The following is a 7,014-nucleotide window of genomic DNA, read 5'->3' as shown; positions in this document are numbered from 1 at the left end:
AGAGTAATCTGACTAATGTCGGAATGATTCCATCAATAATGTCAGAAATAGGCTTGAGAGCCCTCCAGGTACGTTGCAAGCCTTGGCACAGGCAACAACTGATGCGAAGAGGATGCCAATTAACCAGAGGTCCTGGGAAGGTACAAAGCAATGATAAGGACCTTGACTTAGGCTGATGATACTGAGTTTTCTTCTCTATATTCTCATTTCTTTCCCTATTTCAGACAAACTAGAGTATGGAAGAGGCATTGTGGGATATGCTGTCAAGTGCTATTGATTTCACATATCCCACTCAGAAATAAAACCAAACTGAGTTTGTGTAATGCTGATGAGCTTGCTCACATCTTAGTTGTATTTGAATTACATAGCCATTAAACTGAAGTATGCTAAATGTTTCTACAATAATGACAATGCTCATTCCTGCAGGACAGATACATACTATAAAGATCATCAGTAAATGCCACTGCCACTTTGCCCAAACAGCAATTATAAATGAGGACACTTCTCTCCCATCAGCTCTTTGCTGACCCTCCTTAAGACAGATTCCTTTCCTTAAAAGAATGGAAGAAGGTTGACGTTTCTGTGAGCTGTCTTCAATGGTGTTTGAGACACCTTGTCTCAAACTGTATTTGGCCTCCAGGCTTACTGCCTATTCTTGAGCCCCCACGTCACTGAATTTCTGTGTTCCTCCTCTTCACATTCTGTAAAGAATACTATTTCTCCTGTATACTTGGATTACAAATAATTTGGGCCAGGGACTACCTCTTCTATGAAAATAGGCATATCAGAGCTGATTCTCGAGAACCCTAACACTGCTTATACATCATAACTGAAATAGATCTTCTGTGCCAGTGGAAAGATTCACTATAAAGACCCAAAAGTTATTAACCAGTGTGCAAACCTCCTGAGGGACTGCAGGTGATACCTTCGGAAAGAACAAGTGTAAAACTGACATTCTGATACTTTTGCTTCAGTACCATATATACTGCAAAACCTTTCCTTTGCCTGGGAAACTCACTGTTAAGGCAGCTGTATTTGAGTGCATTCCTCTTTATCCTTTTGTTGTCATTTATAAGAAATAAAATTGACAAGCCTGACTGACATCTGTATGTGTTTCATAAACACAGCAACAATGTGAATGAGAAATGGCCTCCTGGGAGAACGCTGGGACTCTTGCTCATTATCATTATCACTATCATGATTCATGCAGATGATGAGACTCTCAGCGATATCATCCTCCTTCTGCTCCAGGTTGCACTTTGCAGCATCTTGTTGTCACCAACCAGTTGTACAAGCAATCAGTTTACCTGTCACCCCTGGAGTTACTGTGGTATTGTTCTCCCTGCTTCCACATTGGACACCCAAGTGGAGCAGATCATGGTTTATGTGCTACAGGCATCAGCATGGAACCAAGCCACAACATGATTCAGCCCCACTAACACAGGCTGTCATGGCTGGGGAAAATTCAGCCAATCTCACAGCTGCCATTCACCCTTTGCCTTGCAACACCTACCCAAAATGGCACTACGGTGAAGCAGGAAGATAAATTCTGTTATCAGACCAGTAAGCGCCAAACCTACTTTGTCTCTTCCATAGAAGGTCTCTGCTTTTATTTGTTTTTGTTTTTTTTTTTCTTTTTCACACCACAGCAAGATGTACCAGCATGCAGACCAACTGAAATTCAAGTAGAGTAGTGGGAGTAAGACCAGGGAAAACCTCATTTCTCTTCCAGACGGTTTTTCCTGGACAGCTACTGGGTTACATTATGTTATCACTGCAACTGTATTCATGAAAGGGGAAATAGTAATTTCATTGTTAACCTCAAAATGATTTCATGAGGGTTCAGTGAAATGCGTATGTTAAGGCAATTAAATAAACCGTGATGAAAAATGAGACACCGTTTTCATGACTTATGCCTTTACAAGAATTTGGATAACGATTGCAAAAGGTTAATATGCTTTATATGAATCCGCAGGTAGCTGTCAAGCGCCGAAAGCGGGCAGGGGGAAGCAACGCTGCATGGCAGAGACATCTGGTGGAAGCCTCTTGTACTTGTCTCTCGCCTCCTGGTTCAGCTCTCCGGGGCTATGAATCCTCGGAGCAACCAGGAGCTGCTCCCGCTGCCTCTGGGGCTGGGGAATGGGTTTCTGGCTGATGAGGAATTCAGCGCACACCTACTTGGAGACGGCCAGTCGGCCACTCAACGGGAGCCAGAAATCTTTAAGCTGTGTGCTGGAATTTAAATGGAAACTTTTGCATCTAAATTGAAGGTTACACTCCCAGCTGCCTGACATTGAAGTGTCTGTCAGAGGAAGCCTGGGCTCTGGTGACATCCTTCCCTTGCTCAACCATATACAAGAGGAGAAGATCAATGTTTTAATTAGGGAAGGGAACTATCAGTGACGTTCTCCCTAATTTAGATGATGGGATTGCACTAAGGCTAAGAACCTGCTTTTCTCTAAGTTAAAAAAACTGAAAATGAGGTTTCAGATTTTTGCATCTAAATAAATCACCTCCCTTCTCATAGAGACATTGACTACATTCTCCCCCTAAGAAGTGGATCCAACTCCCTCTTCCTCCTTCACAGTGGGAAAAAACAGTGTGATCAGTTGCTGGGACCACACTTTGGCCATATCCCTACACCCTGTGTTTCAGTTCTGGACACTGGCTTGAAAACTACTGAGACGGTGCAGAAAGCACTCGCTGAGTATACCCTAGGAAAGAGGAAACCTGTTTTGCATGATGGCAGAAAAGATGGCTTTGCAAACTCAAATCCCTTTTCTCCAAATGTGGGAATACAGCTGATGCAGAGAATGCTACAAATGAGAACAAGCTGTATTTGATTACACACACACCGAATGCTTGAACTGCATTTAGCACATCACAGGTCTACATTTTCAGCATTATTCCCCAGTGTAGCAGGGCTTTTTCCTGCAGACACCAGTTCACATCTGATGGGAGACGGTTTTAAAACCAGCCTCTGCTCCTACATTGTAAGAACAACTCTCTCCCTCAAGCTACTTACAGACAAAACCATGTTTACCTCCACCTATCAAAGCACCAGAGGAAAACAACAGCCCCTCGAAGGAAATTAATCCACAAAAACCTTTTGAAATGTTACAAACAGCTTTTCACTAGAGTGAACAGATGCACTAATAGAGGTAAACAAGCACTTTGACAAGACCCTCAGAGGGAGTTAGCTGCATGCCCACTTCCCACTCAAGTCAGTGGCAGGCGAGTGTTGAGGGCCAGGTGGGTGGTCACCAAGGGCCAGTTGACACTACGCAGCCAGCACAGCCTAGGTACCCAACCCAGCAGATACCAGAAGCAGTTGCCCTAGTAGCCCATGTCACCTCGCTTACTCTCATTCAGCTACATCCTGTGAAGGTTTTCCAAAGGTGTAGTATGGGTCTGAACTTGCACTGCCCACCCTCAGGGGAGGATGCTCAAGTATACGCCCTGCCACAGGGAAGTGGCTAAAGCATGCTGTTTCAGGACAAAAAGACCAGTGTCTGCCTCTAACCACACTGATGGATTCCCCATGAGGCAGTCTGTAGGGGCCACCCATAGCTTTCCCCTCCCAGCAACATAACCCTCTCCCTCTATTGACCAATGAATATTTAATTATTCTGTGCAAAATCAAGCCATTTTCTCCAGAAGCTCTGAACGTTCCCTTCTGCTCCTGAACAACTCACTCCTGGTTGTAGCAGTTCCTCAGATAAGAGAAGAAAATGGAAACAGGTCTCACTCTCCTGGAGGAGAGGTGTGCAAGAGTAGGTAAAAGAAGCTGACAGAGGAGACACTCTGGGAATGTTCAAAAAAACCCAAAGCAAGCTCACTAGGATTACTTCTCCTGATTTTGCAGATACAAAAGAAGTCTGGCATCTCTGTGCAGAGTCCAGGAGTATCCATGAGAGGGTCCTGACAGGTCATAGAGCAGATGTAGGGGAAAAATTAGGCACTTCTGACTTCATCTGAGCATGCATCCTGAAGATCAAGGGTTGCCTTTAAGGGACTACAGAGTATGTACAATGGATCCAGCCTTCAAACTGCACAAAAGCCAAAAACAGCTACAGGGAGAGTGGTGGCTTCCAAAGAAGCTTCTGGCATGATATGTGTTTGCTGCACAGCAAGAAGCCTAGCCAGGCTCCCTCCTTGATTTGACTCCAGGCAGGCAGGCTGCCTGTGTGACTTTGCAGGGAACAGCGAGGCCTCTGGGGAGCCTGATTCAGGTGTGCAGTCCTTGACTGATATGCTAAACTCATTAAGTAGCTCTGTTATGAAGAAACAGAATGGAAACTATATAGACGCTTGAATTCTGACCTTCAGCAGGTACGTTATCAAAAGATCGCAATGTCTTTTAACCTCAAGGACAAAACCAGAGCCTGGCCTATGCTTTAGAAAAGGAAGAAATCTCTGAAATGAGCTTTTGTATCAGTGTTTTTTTAAAAAAAGCATTCCTACATATCTGCATTGCTTAGTGTGATATTTCACATGGTCCCTATACATTAAAGTATCAGTTTGCCATTAAATATCAAGATTATTTGATATGTAATTAATTGTATGCCCTGTTTATACTAAACCTTTTTTTTTTTAATGCATACCATCCACTGACAGTTAGGTAAAATACAAAGTGCCTGCTCAAGAGTTATACAAGTGAGGAAATAGTGTAAACAACAATTACAAGTTTTCCCCCATTTAAATAACTTAAGAATGATCACGATAACAATGATCCCACTTCAAGAAACATGATTGAAGTATCCAAGTCATATGTATGGAAGTTAGTTAGAAACATCATTAGAAAACAGTCAGATTGATAGCGGAATAGACTCCACAACTTCGTTAAAGTTGTAAAGTAGGTATGCTTTATTCAGCTGAAGACGCACGGGGGGATTGATCCTCCAAAAGTCATGCGTGCCTCAGTGTTGTTTCCCTCTACATTTATCCTCTAAAGTTACAAGGTTGCACAATACGCCTATACATATTCATATTCTATCCCCGCTTCGTATTATAATGACCTAGAAAGTCCTCTGCGCCTGCGCAGTGCCCCCTCTGGTCATGGGCAGGGGTCTCAAGATGAAGTAAATGAGTCTTCCTCCTGTTGGTAGGGGTCTCAAGATGAAGTAAATGAGTCTTCCTCTTCTTGAACTTGTCACCTTTTAGTCTTCACACATATGGTCTTAGGGTTTGGTCGGTGCCCCAGCCATAAACCATCTGCTTCTTCCCGTATCCTGCACCTGCTTTTCCTTATCAATAGCTACTTATCATTATAATCAGGTGCCTGCTTTTGCTTATCAATAGGACTTGGTGTCTTTGTTCTACTTACAACAGACAATACCTTGTCTAGGCAAGTAAATTCCTCTAACACAAGTAAATTCCTCTAACCCCCCTGTACAACCCCCCTGTACATTGGTCAACCCTCTGCATCAAGATCATGAGTCATTAAGAAGATTCAACCTTTTCTTTCCTTACTGGGGAGTTTCTGCCGCCTTGTGCTGAGTATGAACCACATCACTGTACCTATCTTAACCATAAAATGGAGGATGCACACATTTTCATTATTAACTTAAAGTGGTGCTACTTTTGGCATAAAGAAGAAACTTGTAAAAAGCAAGCTCCTGGAAATTACTTTTGGGTTATGTGTCTTTCCATCACTTAGGAGAAACAAACATGCTAGAGACGGTAACTGCAGTGGAACTTGGCCTAACTTTTCTTCCACTATGCTGTTGTTATCAGCTACTCATTTATGCCCATTGTCTATTAAAAAAAAAATATCTTAAATTGCATTAAGGAAACATTAGATTCTCACCATTAATTCCTGCCTGAAACCTCATCTGCAAGAACCTGAAAATCGGCTCCTCCTTATGAGAGCAGAGCTTAGCAGAGGGTAGAGCTGACAAGAAGCAACCCACGCTGTACTTCCTGCTGTATTTCCTCGAGGAGGAACGCTACGTATTCAAGGGTCCGGCTTCATCTGTGTTCTCCTTGTCTAAGCATCAGGCGGGCAAGAGGGAACTCTTCCCTCACCACTGATAAAGAGTTGCCGTGACTGTCTCGCTGTTGAACCGTGGCATTGAAAGAACGCTGATAAGTTGCAAAACTCATCAGAGCACTTCAGGGAGAGGAGATTAAGTGTTTTTAAAAGAGAATGTGGAGCCTCAGCGCAGGAGAGCCTGCCGCTGTCTCTGGAGACAGCATCACAGAGCAGATGAAGCACAAACCCTCTGCTCCACCTTAACGCCGTGTTGGAATAAGGCACCTTCACCGGTGCCGGGAGGTCTCGGTCTGGCGCCACGACCGGCGCTGGCAGCAAACGGCAGGTCAGGACCCTGAGCAGGGGCTTTCCTAGTCCAGGGCCAAGGCCATACCCCCATAGCAGCCGACGCGCCTACAGACGGCCCGGCCTGCAACAGCCCCCGCTGTGTTGTGCTGCAGCAGGGGCTCTCCCGTGAGTGCCAGCGCCGCGGCTGGGAGGGCAGCTGCCACCTCGGGGGAAGGCTTTCAAACACTGGGGGGAGTGTTTCCGAGTGTTTTTATCATTATTACTGGGTGCCAGCAATAATGATACGGAATAATCAATAATCGCGATAATTATTTTTAAATGCTTAACAGCGTTACTGTGTGCTGACTTGGCAGTGCCACCACATCTACAATCTCTATAACGCCTCACGGAGGCAGAGGCCTGCTGGCTGGGAAAGGAAGCGTCCCTGCCCGGCACCGCTTCGTGCTGCCTGCCCATGCCCAGGGGATGGGGGGGCTGTGGCGGGATGGGGAGGATGTGGCGGGATGGGGGCGCTGTGGCGGGAGGGAAGCCGGCTGCCAGTTCTTAGCGCCCCGGGCACCATGGAGGCTCCTCCACCGCCACGGCTGCCAAGCGAACTACCGCTTCCAGCAGCCATCGCGCCGGGAGGCATGACCCAGAGCCTCTCGCTACTTGATGACCTTTCTCTCAGCCCTTTGGCTGGTCCGCCGGAAACGGCCATGCCCCTGCCCCCCCTGGGAGTTGTGGTTTTC

This window comes from Neopsephotus bourkii, unplaced genomic scaffold, assembly GCF_033783945.1.
Source record: "Neopsephotus bourkii isolate Nb327-2 ecotype Australia unplaced genomic scaffold, CSIRO-AGI_Nbou_v1 NB_1350, whole genome shotgun sequence".
NCBI classification, from domain to species: Eukaryota; Metazoa; Chordata; class Aves; order Psittaciformes; family Psittacidae; genus Neopsephotus; species Neopsephotus bourkii.
Note: the sequence above shows the minus strand (reverse complement) of the source record.